Raw genomic sequence first — 17,657 nt, 5'->3', positions numbered from 1 at the left:
CCATAAAAGGGGAAATCGACAGCAACACAATCATAGTAGGGGACTTTAACACCCCACTTTCACCAATGGACAGATCATCCAAAATGAAAATAAATAAGGAAACACAAGCTTTAAATGATACATTAAACAAGATGGACTTAATTGATATTTATAGGACATTCCACCCCAAAACAACAGAATACACATTTTTCTCAAGTGCTCATGGAACATTCTCCAGGATAGATCATATCTTGGGTCACAAATCAAGCCTTGGTAAATTTAAGAAAATTGAAATCGTATCAAGTATCTTTTCCGACCACAACGCTATGAGACTAGATATCAATTACAGGAAAAGATCTGTAAAAAATACAAACACATGGAGGCTACACAATACATTACTTAATAACGAAGTGATTACTGAAGAAATCAAAGGGGAAATCAAAAAATACCTAGAAACAAATGACAATGGAGATACGACGACCCAAAACCTATGGGACGCAGCAAAAGCAGTGCTAAGAGGGAAGTTTATAGCAATACAAGCCTACCTCAGGAAACAGGAAACATCTCGAATAAACAACCTAACCTTGCACCTAAAGCAATTAGAGAAAGAAGAACAAAAAAACCCCAAAGCCAGCAGAAGGAAAGAAATTATAAAGATCAGGTCAGAAATAAATGAAAAAGAAATGAAGGAAACAATAGCAAAAATCAATGAAACTAAAAGCTGGTTCTTTGAGAAGATAAACAAAATTGATAAACCATTAGCCAGACTCATCAAGAGAAAAAGGGAGAAGACTCAGATCAATAGAATTAGAAATGAAAAAGGAGAAGTAACCACTGACACTGCAGAAATACAAAAGATCATGAGAGATTAATACAAGCAACTCTATGCCAATAAAATGGACAACCTGGAAGAAATGGACAGATTCTTAGAAATGCACAAACTGCAGAGACTGAACCAGGAAGAAATAGAAAATATGAACAGACCAATCACAAGCACTGAAATTGAAACTGTGATTAAAAACCTTCCAACAAACAAAAGCCCAGGACCAGATGGCTTCACAGGTGAATTCTATCAAACATTTAGAGAAGAGCTAACACCTATCCTTCTCAAACTCTTCCAAAATATTGCAGAGGGAGGAACACTCCCAAACTCATTCTACGAGGCCACCATCACCCTGATACCAAAACCAGACAAAGATGTCACAAAGAAAGAAAACTACAGGCCAATATCACTGATGAACATAGATGCAAAAATCCTCAACAAAATACTAGCAAACAGAATCCAACAGCACATTAAAAGGATCATACACCATGATCAAGTGGGGTTTATCCCAGGAATGCAAGGATTCTTCAATATACGCAAATCAATCAACGTGATACACCATATTAACAAATTGAAGGAGAAAAACCATATGATCATCTCAATAGATGCAGAGAAAGCTTTCGACAAAATTCAACACCCATTTATGATAAAAGCCCTGCAGAAAGTAGGCATAGAGGGAACTTTCCTCAACATAATAAAGGCCATATATGACAAACCCACAGCCAACATTGTCCTCAATGGTGAAAAACTGAAACCATTTCCACTAAGATCAGGAACAAGACAAGGTTGCCCACTCTCACCACTATTATTCAACATAGTTTTGGAAGTGTTAGCCACAGCAATCAGAGAAGACAAAGAAATAAAAGGAATCCAAATCGGAAAAGAAGAAGTAAAGCTGTCACTATTTGCAGATGACATGATACTATACATAGAGAATCCTAAAGATGCTACCAGAAAACTCCTAGAGCTAATCAATGAATTTGGTAAAGTAGCAGGATACAAAATTAATGCACAGAAAGCTCTTGCATTTCTATACACTAATGACGAAAAATCTGAAAGTGAAATTAAGAAAACACTCCCGTTTACCATTGCAACAAAAAGAATAAAATATCTAGGAATAAACCTACCTAAGGAGACAAAAGACCTGTACACAGAAAATTATAAGACACTGATGAAAGAAATTAAAGAGGATACAAATAGATGGAGAGATATACCATGTTCCTGGATTGGAAGAATCAACATTGTGAAAATGACTCTACTACCCAAAGCAATCTACAGATTCAATGCAATCCGTATCAAACTACCACTGGCATTTTTCACAGAACTAGAACAAAAAATTTCACAATTTGTATGGAAACACAAAAGACCCCGAATAGCCAAAGCAATCTTGAGAACGAAAAATGGAGCTGGGGGAATCAGGCTCCCTGACTTCAGACTATATTACAAAGCTTCAGGAATCAAGACAGTTTGGTACTGGCACAAAAACAGAAATATAGATCAATGGAACAGGATAGAAAGCCCAGAGATAAACCCACACACATATGGTCACCTTATCTTTGATAAAGGAGGCAAGCATATACAGTGGAGAAAAGACAGCCTCTTCAATAAGTGGTGCTGGGAAAATTGGACAGGTACATGTAAAAGTATGAAATTAGAACACTCCCTGACACCATGCACAAAAATAAACTCAAAATGGATTAAAGACCTAAGTGTAAGGGCAGACACTATCAAACTCTTAGAGGAAAACATAGGCAGAACACTCTATGACATACATCACAGCAAGATTCTTTTTGACCCAGCTCCCAGAGAAATGGAAATAAGAACACAAATAAACAAATGGGACCTAATGAAACTTAAAAGCTTTTGCACAGCAAAGGAAACCATAAACAAGACCAAAAGACAACCATCAGAATGGGAGAAAATATTTGCAAATGAAGCAACTGACAAAGGATTAATCTCCAAGATTTACAAGCAGCTCATGCAGCTCAATAACAAAAAAACGAACAACCCAATCCAAAAATGGGCAGAAGACCTAAATAGACATTTCTCCAAAGAAGATATACAGATGGCCTACAGACACATGAAAGAATGCTCAACATCATTAATCATTAGAGAAATGCAAATCAAAACTACAATGAGATATCATCTCACACCGATCAGAATGGCCATCATCAAAAAATCTAGAAACAATAAATGCTGGAGAGGGTGTGGAGGAAAGGGAACACTCTTGCACTGTTGGTGGGAATGTAAATTGATACAGCCACTATGGAGAACAGTATGGAGGTTCCTTAAAAAACTACAAATAGAACTACCATACGACCCAGCAATCCCACTACTGGGCATATACCCTGAGAAAACCATAGGTCAAAAAGAGTCATGTACCAAAATGTTCATTGCAGCTCTATTTACAATAGCCAGGACATGGAAGCAACCTAAATGTCCATCGACAGATGAATGGATAAAGAAGATGTGGCACATATATACAATGGAATATTACTCAGCCATAAAAAGAAATGAAATGGAGGTATTTGTAATGAGGTGGATGGAGTTAGAGTCTGTCATACAGAGTGAAGTAAGTCAGAAAGAGAAAAACAAATACAGTATGCTAACACGTATATACGGAATCTAAGGGGAAAAAAAAAAAAAAGGCCACGAAGAACCTAGTGGCAAGACGGGAATAAAGACAGACCTACTACAGAATGGACTTGAGGATATGGGGAGGGGGTGGGGTGAGATGTGACAGGGTAAGAGAGTGTCATGGACATATATACACTACCAAATGTAAAACAGATAACTAGTGGGAAGCAGCCGCATAGCACAGGGAGATCAGCTCGGTGCTTTGTGACCACCTAGAGGGGTGGGATGGGGAGGGTGGGAGGGAGGGAGATGCAAGAGGGAGGAGAAATGGGAACATATTGTGTATGTATAACTGACTCACTTTGTTATAAAGCAGAAGCTAACACACCATTGTAAGGCAATTATACTTCAATAAAGATGTTTAAAAAAAAAAAAAAAAAGAAACAAGGAAAAGCTAAAATAAAGAATCTAACTTCACACCTCAAGGAACTAGGGGAAAAAAAGAACAAAGTTCAAAGTTAGCAGAAGGAAGGGGATAACAAAGATCAGAGTAGAAATAAACAAAATGGAGAATAGAAAAACAATAGAAAAGATCAACAAAACTAAGAGTTGGTTTTTTGAAAAGATAATCAAAACTGATAAACTTTTAGCTAGACTATCAAGAAAAAAGAGAAAGGATTCAAGTAAAATTAGAAATGAAATAAGAGACATTACAACTGATACCACAGAAATATAAAGGATCATAAGAGACTAATATGACCAATTACATACCAAAAAAAAAAAGGACAACCTAGAAGAAATGAATAAATTTGTAGAAACATACAACTTACCAAGACTGGATTAAGAGTAAAAGTCCTGAACAGACCAATACAAATAAGGGGATCAAAGGAGTAATCAGAAACCTCCCAACACAGAAAAGTCCAGCACCAGATGGCTTCACAGGTACCAATTCTTATCAAACTTTTCCCCAAAAAACTTAAAGAGGGAACACTCCCAAGTTCACTTTTTTGAGGCTAGCATTACCCTGATACCAAAGCCAGATAAGGATACTGTAAGAAAAGAAAGTACAGGCCAATATCCCTGATGAATGTAGATACAAAAATATTCAACAAAATACTAGAAAACCAGAGGGCTTCCCTGGTGGTGCAGTGGTTGAGAATCTGCCTGCCAATGCAGGGGACATGGGTTTGAGCCCTGGTCTGGGAAGATCCCACATGCCACGGAGCAACTGGGCCCATGAGCCACAACTACTGAGCCTGCGCGTCTGGAGCTTGTGCTCCGCAACAAGAGAGGCTGCAACAGTGAGAGGCACCTGCTTGCTGCAACTAGAGAAAGCCCTTGCACAGAAACGAAGACCCAACACAGCTAAAAATAAATTAATTAATTAATTAATTTTTAAAAAATACTAGAAAACCAAATTCAATACACATTAAAAGGATTATACAACATGATTAAATGGAATTTATTCCTGGGATGCAAGAATGATTCAACATATGCAAATCAATAGATGTGATAAACCACATTAAATTTTTTTAAATTAATTAATTTGTTTGGCTGCGTTGGGTCTTCATTGCTGCATGCGGGCTTCCTCTAGTTGTGATGAGCGGGTGTTACTCTTCATTGTGGTGCGCAGGCTTCTCATTGCGGTGGCTTCTCTTGTTGAAGAGCATAAGCTCTAGGCACATGGGCTTCATTAGTTGTGGCACGCAGGCTCTAGAGTGCAGGCTCAGTAGCTGTGGTGCATGGGCTTAGCTGTCCTGTGGCATGTGGGATCTTCCTGGACCAGGGCTCGAACCCGTGTCCCCTGCATTGGCAGGCAGATTCTTAACCACTGTGCCACCAGGGAAGTCCCAAATCATATTAATTAAATGAAACACAAAAATCATATGATCATCTCAATAGATGCAGAAAAAGCACTTGACAAAATTCAATATTCTTTCATAATAAAAACTCTCAACAAACTGGGAACATATCCAATATAATAAAGGCCACATGTGACAAACCCATAGCTAATATCATTGTCAATGGTGAAAGACTGAAAGCTTTCCCCTAAGATCAAGAACAAGACAAGGGTGCCCACTCTCACCACTTCTTGTCAACATAGTACCGGAAGTCCTAGCCAGAGCAGTTAGGCAAGAAAAAGAAATAAAAGGCATCCAGACTGGAAAAGAAGAAGTAAAATTGTCTCTGTTTGATGGTAATATGAAAATCCTAAAAACTGAACCAAAAAGCTGTTAGAAGCAATTAAATGAACTCAGTAAAGTTTCAGGACAAAAAAATCAACATACAAAAATCAATTTATTTCTATATAGTAACAATGAACTACACAAAAAAGAAATAACAAAAACAATCCCATTTATGATAACACCAAAAACAATAAAAATACTTAGGAATAAATTTAACCAAAGAGATGAAAGATCTATACACTGAAAACTATAAGATGCTGATGAAAGAAATTGAAGGAGACACAAATAAATGGAAAGATATCTTGTGGTCATGGATTGAAAGAGTTAATATTTTTAAATTGTCCACACTACCCAAAGCCATCTATAAATTCAATGCAATTCCTATCAAAATTTCAATGGCATTTTCCACAGAAGTAGAAAAAACAACCCAAAAGACCCTAAACGGCCAAAGCAATCTTGAGAAAGAATAAAGCTGGAGGCATCACACATCCTGATTTCAAACTATATTACAAAGACATAGTAATTAAATCAGTATGGTACCAGCATAAAAACAGACACATAGATCAATGGAACAGAATTGAGAGCCTAGAAATAAACCCATGTATATATGGCCAACTAACATTTGACAAGGGATTCAAGAATGCTTAATGGGGAAAAGATTATCTCTTTAATAGATGATGTTGGAAACACTGGATATCCACATGCAAATGAATGAAAGCGGATCCCTATTTTATACCACTCACAAAAATAAACTCAAAATGGATTAAGGACGTAAATGTAAGACCTTAAACCATAAAACTCCTAGAAGAAAACGTATGGGAAAAGCTCCTTGACATTGGTATTGGCAATAATTTTTTGGATACGACATCACAAGTATAAGCAACAAAAGCAAAAATCAACAAGTGGAACTACATCAAACTAAAAAGCTTCTGCAAGGCAAAAAGAAACAACACGATGAAAAGGCAACCTACAGAATGGGATAAAATATTTGCAAACCATGTATCTGATAAAGAGTTAATATCCAAAACACATAAGGAACTCATACAACTCAATAGCAAAAAAACAAATAATTCAAATTTTAAAATGAGCAAAGGACCTGAACAGACATTTTTCCAAAGAAGACATACAAATAGCCAAAAGGTACATGAAAAGGCGCTCAGTGTCACTAATCATCAGGGAAATGCAAATCAAATCCACAATGAGATATCACCTCACACCTATTAGAATGGGTATTATTAAAAAAAGACAAGAATGTCAATGTTTGCTCTTTTCTATTTCCTCAACCATGTTTTTGATCGTGGAAGGCAACAGGAGAAGAGAATCAGCTCAACAGCAAGATTGGCTTGTAGGACATCAGCACATGAAAGCTGAATTGATGTCTGTGGCTCTGGAAAGGCTGTGAGTTCTCCTGTTTCCTTTTGCATCACCAGCATGTCTGTCACAAGGTCAGCCCTTTCCAGAAGCAGTTATAAAAGAGGGTTTGCAGAAGCTGATTTTTTTCTCTCTCCAATTTTCATTCCAAACAGGAGTAAAAATATCTTACACCATAAAACTAACTGATTGAACACAATAGTTGGTTTTACATGCATTATCTTATACAACGCTTACAAGAAACTTATGAGGCAGGTACAATTAATATTCTCATTTTGTAAATGGAAAAAATACTGAGACTCAGATAACATTTCATGGGTTCACTCCCACTGACGAATGCATAAGCATGTAGGGATGGCCATGGCTGTTAATTTACAACCCTATGACAAATGCGTAGTGATGTTTTACAGGAATTACATATATCTCAAAGCACTGGTTTACTTCACATTATTAAATTAAGTTTAGAAAATTCTACAACATCTATTTTCAACTTAATACAGATCATAATCGTGTTTATAAGAATTGCCCTTGTTTCTGAGTACTACTTACTTACTTGGTGACTTCTACACATTGTTTTGAGCATTTGCTTAAAGGTTTAAAAGTTTTTTAAAAAAATACATGAGCATCGTTAAACGATCTTAACTGTAGAGGAAATGCTTGTGAAATAGTAGAGAAGCAATAAGATAGAGACCCAAACCATCAGAGAACACCAAAGAATGAAAGGAAAAGTCAGATACGGGGTAAGAAGAGCAACATGATGTGAAATTTATCACAGACAAGTTCCAGGTGAGAATAGCCAATGAGCAATAATTAGTCAGGAAAAGCCCTGACTTAGGGAATATGAATTCTAAATGTGAGACCACAACATGAAACATTAAGAATAGGAGTTAAACTCGTTGCAGATACTCACTAGAGGCCATCATGATGGAAAGGTTTTACCTGACCCTGGTGTGACAACACCCACAAGACCTGTTCATGCATGAAGTAACAAAAATTACAGAGATCCTGCTAGTGAGTCCACTTCACAATGACTTTCAAATCAAAGACACTACTTTTGGTCCTTGGCTTCTTTCAATGTTCTATCTAAGAAAAATACAACTTTATTATGTTTGTAAGAAAACAGATGAACATTTAAAATAAAGTAAGGCCTGACCTAATATTTTCCCATTATTCTCTATTACTTCTTGTCTTATTCAAAGTTACTAACTCAGCTATTCAGTGTCATACAAAATGAAGACCTCCAGAAATTGCCAGGTTCAATTCAACCTTCCCTGCCAAGGGGTCAACTTGATCTTATTAGCACACTGTATTACACAGAAACAAGAATAAAAGTCGTAAAACATCATTACAAGGCAACTAGCAAGATTTTTAAAGACCTCAGAGAGATGTGAGCAATATCTTATTACTGTATATACCTGCCACCTTTGCATTCAGATGGCGGTAGAAACCCCAGGATGAGTGTTTAAAGAGGTCAAGAGTAGGGCATAAGTAGGAATCAGGTAGATTGGCTGAGTGAAACCATTAGCAAAGTGTGGTCAAGTGTTAGATCATCTATCCCTCTGAACAGCCTGTTCTACACTGTTCAAAGTACTTACAATCAGTTATTTTAATTAACCTGCAAAACGGTTTCCTGTGGACTAGGTTGGAGAGGAAATTATTGTAAAAGTATATTTAAAACTGTTAAATTCAGCTGCAAAGGTTAATTATCATAATTTTACAAATGAAGAAACTGAGACAAACCCTGTTTTAACTCCTGGCTCTGTGCTCTTTTCACACCATCCCAGTAACTCCCTACCAGGAACAAACTTGGCCCTCTACATCTTGGCAATACACATCAAAAAACCCCAAGCAGATTGTTCTAAGGTAGTAATCATGGATATATGTAAAATTTATCTAATGATCCCATTGAAGAACTGTTGAAGGCAAAAGATCAGAGCTAATATATATATCCACCAAAGATGGCAAATTAAATTACATGGGGAAATGTCATGGTGGTAGGAAAAGAAAACACGCACATATTGTAAAAAAAGTAAAGTGTGTAAATGTAATACTGTATATCAAATTGGAGGTAAAATCAATGCACATGCATACTCTTAAATATATATTTATTAACTTAGCTCTGTCATAAGCAACAGTAACATCAACAGTAGCATTTCTGCTCACAACCAAATCTCATGTGAGCACCCTTAGTACCAAGATTTTCGTCTCTAATACTATTCTCCCTTAAAACGAACCAGGATTCTTGGAGGATAGTTGACTCCATAATTTGGGGGCAGGAAAAATTATGTTGGGTTGAAACATCAGGTTGTTGCCAGAAATCAAGGATGCAATGATAGTAGTGTTTAGAGGACAAAAGAAACCATATAAAGGAGCTTCCCCTGAACAGGTTGTGGACATTTAAGCATCCAATAAGAAGTGGCAATTAACCATAAATAATGGTTATTAAAACAGTTAAGACTGTAAAAGTCTATGAGTTCATAGTGAAGCTGAAAAATAAATGCTAATTAAAAGTGATAAAAATAATATAGTTGCCATACAGAAGAATAAAGTTTCAATTTACTTTGTTATTAATTTAATAAGTAGAAAGGTATTAATCTATACAGCTTTTTAAAAATTACATACTGTAAAGTATATATATGTTGTGTGTATATATATGTATGTGCATTTTTCTATCCTATTAGATAGGATCCTATCTCCCTATCCTTTATTAGGGAGAAGTTTACAAAAACTTGTTGAATGAATGAAACAATTCCCCCAAATATACAATAGAATTTACTTGTTTTCTAAATGTGATTTTCGCCATTATCCTATAGCCAAATTACTCTCATTATATATATCTGGAAGGATATTTTCTGCAGGTTTTGTTTGGGTCACAAATTCCTAGCTATATCTCATGGAGAGTACCTGATGTTGTTAGAGCCTCACTTTACCCAGAGAAAAAATTTTATAGACCTATAACACCATTGACCAGCAGATGGCTCCACAGAGCAATAAAAATCACTTGAAATGATTTAAGGTTGCTATATCTGCAAATCATTAGTGCTGGAAATCCTTGGTCTTTATGAACTTATCCACAAAATGAACTTATCTACAATACAGAAATAGAGTTACAGATGTAGAAAACAAACTTATGGTTACCAGGGTGTAAGGAGGGGAGAGGGGGGATAAATTGGGAAATTGGGATTGACATATACATACTACTATATATAAAATAGATAACTAATAAGGCCCTACTGTATAGCACAGGGAACTCTACTCAATACTGTGTAATGGCCTATATGGGAAAAGAATCTAAAAAAGAGTGGATATATGTATATGTACAACTGATTCACTTTGCTGTACACCTGAAACTAACACAACACTGTAAATCAGCTATACTTCAATCAAAATTAAAAGAAGAGAGAAATAAACTATTCTGTTAAGCTATTTAAAAAATCATAACAACTTTGACTAGTATAAAAGAAAATATTTAATTTGCTAAATTAACCTAGGCAAGTTAAATATTTTGAGAAAATTTTAGAAACAAATATCTTTCAAGAAGTTCCTCATGAAATTGTTATTGTCAATTTCTACTTCAAAATTAACCCATACTTTTACAAAAGTAGCTCAACACAGATATCTAGACCAAATCACATGGAATTAATTGCTGCTTTTAAGTACCATCTTCTAAATAATGTAAACCAAGGTCAGGAATATTCAGCAATGTTATTTATTCAGATCTAAAAAGTAATGTGATGTCTAGAAAAATAAGTGTACCAAAATCTCTTTTATATAAGTCTTATATGACTTTTTATTTAAAAAATACAAAGTAAGTAATATAGAATATAAACTTCATTCTGAAAAATCTTTCCAGGAATAAATATACACATCATGACATATCTTAAAGAGAGATAATAATTTCCCTTAACATTCTTATGCACTATGATTATTTTATAATAATCAAGTTTGTTTGTTTTGTTTTGTTTTGTTTTGGCCACAGTGTGCAGCTTGTGGGATCTTAGTTCCCCAACCAGGGATGGAACCTGTGCCTTCCTGCAGTGGAAGTGCCAAGTCCTAACCACTGGACCACCAGGGAATTCCCTAAGTATGCTTTTTTAGTCACTTTACTTGTATGAATTCATTTAATTCTCAAAGCAAGTCTATGAAGCAGGTGTCATTATAATCCCATTTTATAGATAAGGAAACTGAAGCAGAGATTAAATAACTACTTCCAATTCAGACAGGTAACAAGTGGCAAATTCAAACTCTGGTGGTTTCGTTCCAGTTCTGCTGGTCCTCTATGCATTCATTTATCAGAAAATATTTTTGGAGGCGCCATGGAGTATGCACTACTCTCTAGATGTCATACAAAAATGTATGCACAAGCCCCATCTCAGGGGTGGGGTGGGGGCCATAAACTAGTTAATGAAAACAATCACATTTGCACTAGTACGAAGCTTTATAGTTTACAAAAGTATGTTCAAACATCCATGAATATTACATAACTCTTTAAGAAAGCACTGCAGAAGATGGTGCAAGCTAGTATGTAATAAAACAGCACATTAATGGTACAGTGATTTAATCATATAGGCAGGTAAGACAGAGGATGTCTGTGGACTAGAGTAGGCAGGTATAATTTAATGAAAGTGGTGGGTTTTGAGCTGGGCCTGGACAGTGGGGGAGGATTTGGTGGGCAGGGTGGAGGTGAGGAGGTGGTATTCTGGCAGCCCCAGGGTTGCAGAGCCAATAAGGAGACCTGATTAGAAATAACCCAAGGCAGTTGGGGGTTGTGGGAGATAAAGGTGGAAAAGTAGGTTGGGGACAGACTTTGGACAGCTTTGATATAGGAATGTCAGGGACTACAAGGGCAAGTAGTTGGTAAGTAACTAGTAACAACCCAGCGTGTTCCAGGGAGCTTATTTAGCTGCTAAAGGTCACTACTGCATTTGCAGTGGAACTCTTAAGAGTTGAAAATACCATTCCAGTTGTTAAAGATTCTGCAATTGTCTATGTCGTTTACTGATTAATAAACATTTCAGTAATGTTTATGAAGTATCCTGAAAAAACCAGAGCTACTTGATTTATGTATCTATGGTAATACTGTTTCATAAAAATTAATACTTATTTGCCTTATTTATGATGCTTTTATACTAATTTGTGTATTTTTAAATTCTCCTCTGCACATACTGAGCCTTTATCATTCTGCCCCCATCCCCTTCCTCTCTCTCTCGGTCTCTCTCTCTCTCAACAAAAGAAATTGGTCACAGTAAAACTTATTAACACAGGAGTAATGGATATATATATATATATATATATATGATTTTAAAAGTTTTGAGTTTCCGTGACAAGATAACCAGTCAGTTCAATCAACTGTGTGAAAAATAATTAGTGAAAAGTGTTGCCCAGAATTGTTTAGAAATGACCGGATCAATGATTAGTTAAGTGATTCAATCAGAAATATATGTTAGTTGACAACATTGCAGAACACCCACAAACTTTTGAAAGGATTAGGTGGCCAGCCTTTAGAGCAAAGGTTCCAAATATGAGTTATTGAGATACCTTATGATCTTTCTCTGATGTGGATGCAACTTCCTTTATCCCTCCTGTTTCATATTCCCCTCAAGCATTTTAGGAGATGTACTTATTGTTTAAATGAAAGGATATCAAAATCATTTTTGACTTGAGAATTTTACTCTAAATAAAGTGGGTAATAAATACCCTTGGCATTACGAATCACAACTTGGAAGCCTTCAGGGAAGCAGGAAATAATTTCATTTTATTATCACCCATCTCTGTAAACTGAAAATGTGTCAAAGCATAAAACCTTTGGGATCTGATTCCATTTGCTGACAGAGCCTAGTTGTCCTAAATAATTTGTACTCGAATTTCTTCACCTTTAGGAGTGGAAAGTATAGAAAAAGAAGTAAGATGGAATTCTGAAAACTTGGTTCAAATCTACCAACTGTGTAAGAAGCATAGTTGAAATGTACCAGGTACATATTAGTTATCATTGTTGGAGAGAAAAAGGAAAAGTGACCTTTCTGAGATCAATAACAAATAGATTTTTCAAGTTTAGCCTTTGAAACCTAGATATGAAAAGGCAGGAAAAACACTGATTATATTGAGAAGGGGTCAACTTCCGTCTGAGCAAAGGTTACAAAGTTCTGAGAAAGGGTGAAATAGAGAGGAAAAAAAATAAGAAAAAGAGGAAGAAAAAATAAGAAACAAGGACACAGACAAACCAGGAGTGAAATTTTCAGAAACACCAACCTACAGAGTTGCAGATTCAAAAAATAAATAAAAGTGTAAATGATTGGGGTGCTACTTTATTTCTTTTGCTTATCTTATTTCTTCTCTTTTTATTGATATGAATGTGGGAATGAGAAACCCAAAACAACAGAAGAGAGGTATGAATGAAGGAGGAATGGAGACAGTGAAATACCAGAGCACTTACTTTCTCATTTCTATCTCCTACAATTTATTTAAATATTTCCTTCTAAGACTATACGTATCCTAAATACATATCATTCAATATATATCCTTTTTTAACTTTTTCATTAAATTAAAGATGAGACATATTTAGAAGATTTAAGGTAAGGGTTGCCAGATAAAATACAGGATGACCAGTTATATTTGAATTTCAGATAAGCAATGAATACTTTTTTAGTATAAACATGTCCCAAATATTGCATGGGACATACTTATACTAAAAAATTATTTGTTGTTTACCTGAACTGGGCATCCTGTATTTTTATTTGTTAAATCTGGTAGCCTTAGGAAAGAGCCACTAGTCTTAATAGAGGTAGATCATCCTTTGTTTAATCCAATTTATCAATATCCCCTACTTAAAAATTTTTTTTAATTGAAGTACAGCACATGTACAAAAAGAACACTTATCTTCAGTGTACAGGTCACTGAAGATTCACAAAATGAACATACCCATGTAGCCAGCACCCAGGGCAAAACCCAGACTGTTACCAGCCCCCTAGAGGCCTCCCTTGTGCTCCTTTCCCTCCACTAAGAATAATTACTGTCCTGACTTCTAACAGTAAAGACTAGATTTGCCCATTTCACCACTCTTTCTACTTAGGGTTGTTGGCCTCATCCTTATATTCTAAGAAGGTTTCCATCTACTTGGCAGAAACACAGACCCATGGTACTAGGTTAAATGTCCAGTTGACTGAATATAGTTGAGGTTAAGGAAGAACACACCTGCCTCCATATATTAAGTGAATTCTCTAGGAAGTGTATTTATCCAAAACCCTACAGGATAGAAGGTGGGCAGAACCTTCCGGGGAACCTAGGAGATAATACTTCCAGAGGAACCAGGAGATAACAAAGGCAGAAATCCAGAAGTCATGAGTCTTCCAGGATATGGTAGCTTATGCACTTTTGGCTAGGAGAGACTGAGGACCAAACAGGTGATTTGGTTGGTGGTATATTTAACAGAGAGATAGTAAGAACTAAGCATTCAATACACTCCCCCATGCAGAGCTTCTTGAAGGTGATCTTATAAGTCACTGTCCCCCCAGCAAGGACTGCCCAATAGCAGTGCTCATCTGCACTGGCATAGCTTTTTTGCATAAGGTTTTTCCATGAAGCCTCCAAATACCTCTGAGTCTGTAACTCCCTCAATCTGTAGAGAGGATACTGGTCCCATTCTACCAGAATGCATCATAATCATTCCCATAACTAAAGACAGGGGATCAGAACCTAGAAGAAGACCCGTTCCCCTTCTCTCCAGTAGTGCTGGGAAAGATGGCCACAGGAATTGAGCCTTAAGAGACAGCGTGATCACCTCCTACAGGACCTTTATATGCACCAGCCTGGAAAAGATGGAGGGTCCAGGGACTCACTGAGTTCACTAAATATCCCCCAAGTCTTCTTTGGAGCTGAGCCCATAGGGCTGAGTCATTTTATGAGAGCCGTGGCATGAAGAACTGGAAGTATATGACATGGCTGGCCAAGGATCCTTCTCCAGTTGGAATCTGAGGATAGGATTACTAGTGATTCAATCTAGGAAAGACCTTCAGATATTTGACTGGGTGGTGCCATAAAGTTTGAATAGTTTCTGAGCAGCAACATTCCAGGCAAAAGGGAGGCACTGACATTCTCTCTGCCTCTCCAACCAAGTTCAAAACCAAGAAGGCAAAACATGGTACTTCCATTTCCTATCACTGTATTCCTTCCCTACCTAGTGCACAGTCTGTCCTGTTACAATGAAAGAAGGATGTCTGATATGATATCACTTATATGTGGAATCTAAAATACGACACAAATGAACATATCTATGAAACAAAAACAATCTCACAGATATAGAGAACAGACTTGTGGTTGCCAAGGTGGGGGTGGAGGAGGGAAGGACTGGGAGTTTGGGATTAGCAGATGCAGGCTATTATATATAGGATGGATAACCAACAAGGACCTACTGTATAACACAGAGAACTATACTCAGTATCCTGTGATAAACCATAATGGAAAAGAATATGAAAAAGAATATACATATATGTATAACTGAGTCACTTTGCTATACAGCAGAAATTAAATATGACACTATACTTCAATAAAATAAAAAAAAAGAAGGATGTCTGTTTGCAGTATTGTTCATAATAGCAAGAAAGTAGAACACTAACTATCTAACAATGGGACCTTGATTAAATACATTATGCTACATCCCAAACAATGTAATCTTATCCAGTCTTTAAAATGACATTGTAGAAGAAATTGTAGTAGCAGTCATAGTAGCCAAAGCTAGTCCTATAAAGCCTAAACTACCTGCCGGGTACTGTTCTAACTACTTGGCAAATGTTGACTCACTTAAATATTCACAGCAACTATGTGAAGTAGGAACCATTTTTCAGATGAGGAAACTGAAGTACCTTTATCAATTAAAGGACATGCATGCCCAAGGGTCACACAGTTAGTAAGTACATAATGACACAGGAAAATGTTAATCATTTATCAGTAAGGGAGAAAAGCCAGATTAAAAAAACCCAAAAAAACAAAAAACAAAAATGGTTTGAAAAGTATGATTCCAATTCTATATCAAACATTTTAAAAATCATATGACTATACATGCAAAGAAAAATTATTGTAATGATATGTGCCATAGTGTTAACAATGAGAGGTCAGAGTTTAAGTGATTCTTAATTCCTTCTTTATAATTTTCTGTATTGTCCACATTTTCTGTAATAAACAGTTATTGACTTCTTTAATGAGGAAAAAATTCTTAAAACAAAACCGTCTCTTGGTGAAATCAGCTCAACAATTGTGACCTTTATGCAAGGCCTCCCGGTGTGAAGCTGTGGAGAGCAGTCATATCATATGGAAAATGTTCAACCAACATGCCCAGATCACATCATGCCAACCATTCTGCCTCAGAGAAAAGCGAGCTTCAAACTTATAAATGCATAAATCCAGTGCATGGGAGGTGATCTCTGTAGAGCACCGAGCAGATGTTAGAATGTTGAAGCTGGCAGTGACCTCAAGCTTCTTGAATCTACCCCCTCATTTGGTAGAGACTGAGGCTTGAGAGGCTACCCGTAGAAAGATGGTTAACTGGGAGGCCCTTATAGAAAATGGCATTAGCCTTAAGAAGCAGAACTCAGCAGGAAATTTCATAAATTTAGCCACAAAGATTTCATGATAATAGCAAGAGGGCATTTGAGGTTCTTATCTTCATGTGGTCAGAGAAATTTGCCGGAAGAGAGCCCTGTGAAGGTATTGCAGCAAAGATTTGTGCATGTAACTTGGGAGAGTTCAAAATTAGCTGTAACTGAGAAGAATCTACTGCAGATGATGACATGGACACGTAGCCTTCTTCTCCCAGGGCTGGGTTACAGACTTTCAGTGTCTCCCTGTAGGTGCCAATGGAGGTAACCCAGAGTTCTTAGACTTCCAGTCTAGTCTGGATTTCCTGAGGGAAGGGTAAATTGAAAAACCAAGAGTCTCCCACCCAGCCCCACCCTCCCAAGACATCATGGTGACTCATGTGAGGAGAGTGGAGAGGGCTGACAATCTCTAAGCAACATGGTTTTTCAAAGTTTGACCTTTCCAAGGGCTATTCCCAGGAACAGGGCCAATCAGTGAGTCCTGCCGGTAGAGCAGCCCCTCCTAGCAGCTCCCCTCCCAGCTCGGTGTCTTCCAGTATCTCTTGCTGATTCCAGATCTTGGGTCTCTCTTTGGCTCACTGATGATGTACCACCTCTAGAAGGCAGCTCAAAGCAGGGCTCTCACTGAGTTCTGGAATGATAGCACTTCACAGGTTTTAAAGAAACTGTTCCAAATGTCCTGGAGTACATTAGTGAAACAAGCCTACACTCTTTCACAGAATGTCACAATTTTCACTGCCTTCCCAAGCCATTTGCACAACTCCAGGAGTCTTGTGTACAGACCAAATATGTACACCAGTATTTAAACTAAACAGAACTATGTGATAAGAGTTGCTAGACTTACAAAGAAAGAACTGAGAGGTTTCAAAGGGAAGGTTGTTTCCAGCTGAGGTAGTGAACAAGGCATTCTTTGAGGGATGGCCTTTGAGCTGGGCCTTAAAGGTGGACCCATATAAGAAGAGGGGCAGCAGGACAGGGATACCCAGACAGTGGGAAATGTCTGAACAAAATTTTGGAGCTGTGAAAGAATGAGTCATAGCACAGCAAAATGAAAAGTCATGTTTTCTAGGATAGAGGTGTCCCGTAGCCAAGCCAAGAACTGAGAAGAGAACCATATTTCATCAAATCTAA

This window comes from Balaenoptera ricei, chromosome 13, assembly GCF_028023285.1.
Source record: "Balaenoptera ricei isolate mBalRic1 chromosome 13, mBalRic1.hap2, whole genome shotgun sequence".
In the NCBI taxonomy this organism is placed as follows: Eukaryota; Metazoa; Chordata; class Mammalia; order Artiodactyla; family Balaenopteridae; genus Balaenoptera; species Balaenoptera ricei.
The sequence above is the reverse complement of the archived record's forward strand: the minus strand, read 5'-3'. Positions refer to the sequence as shown.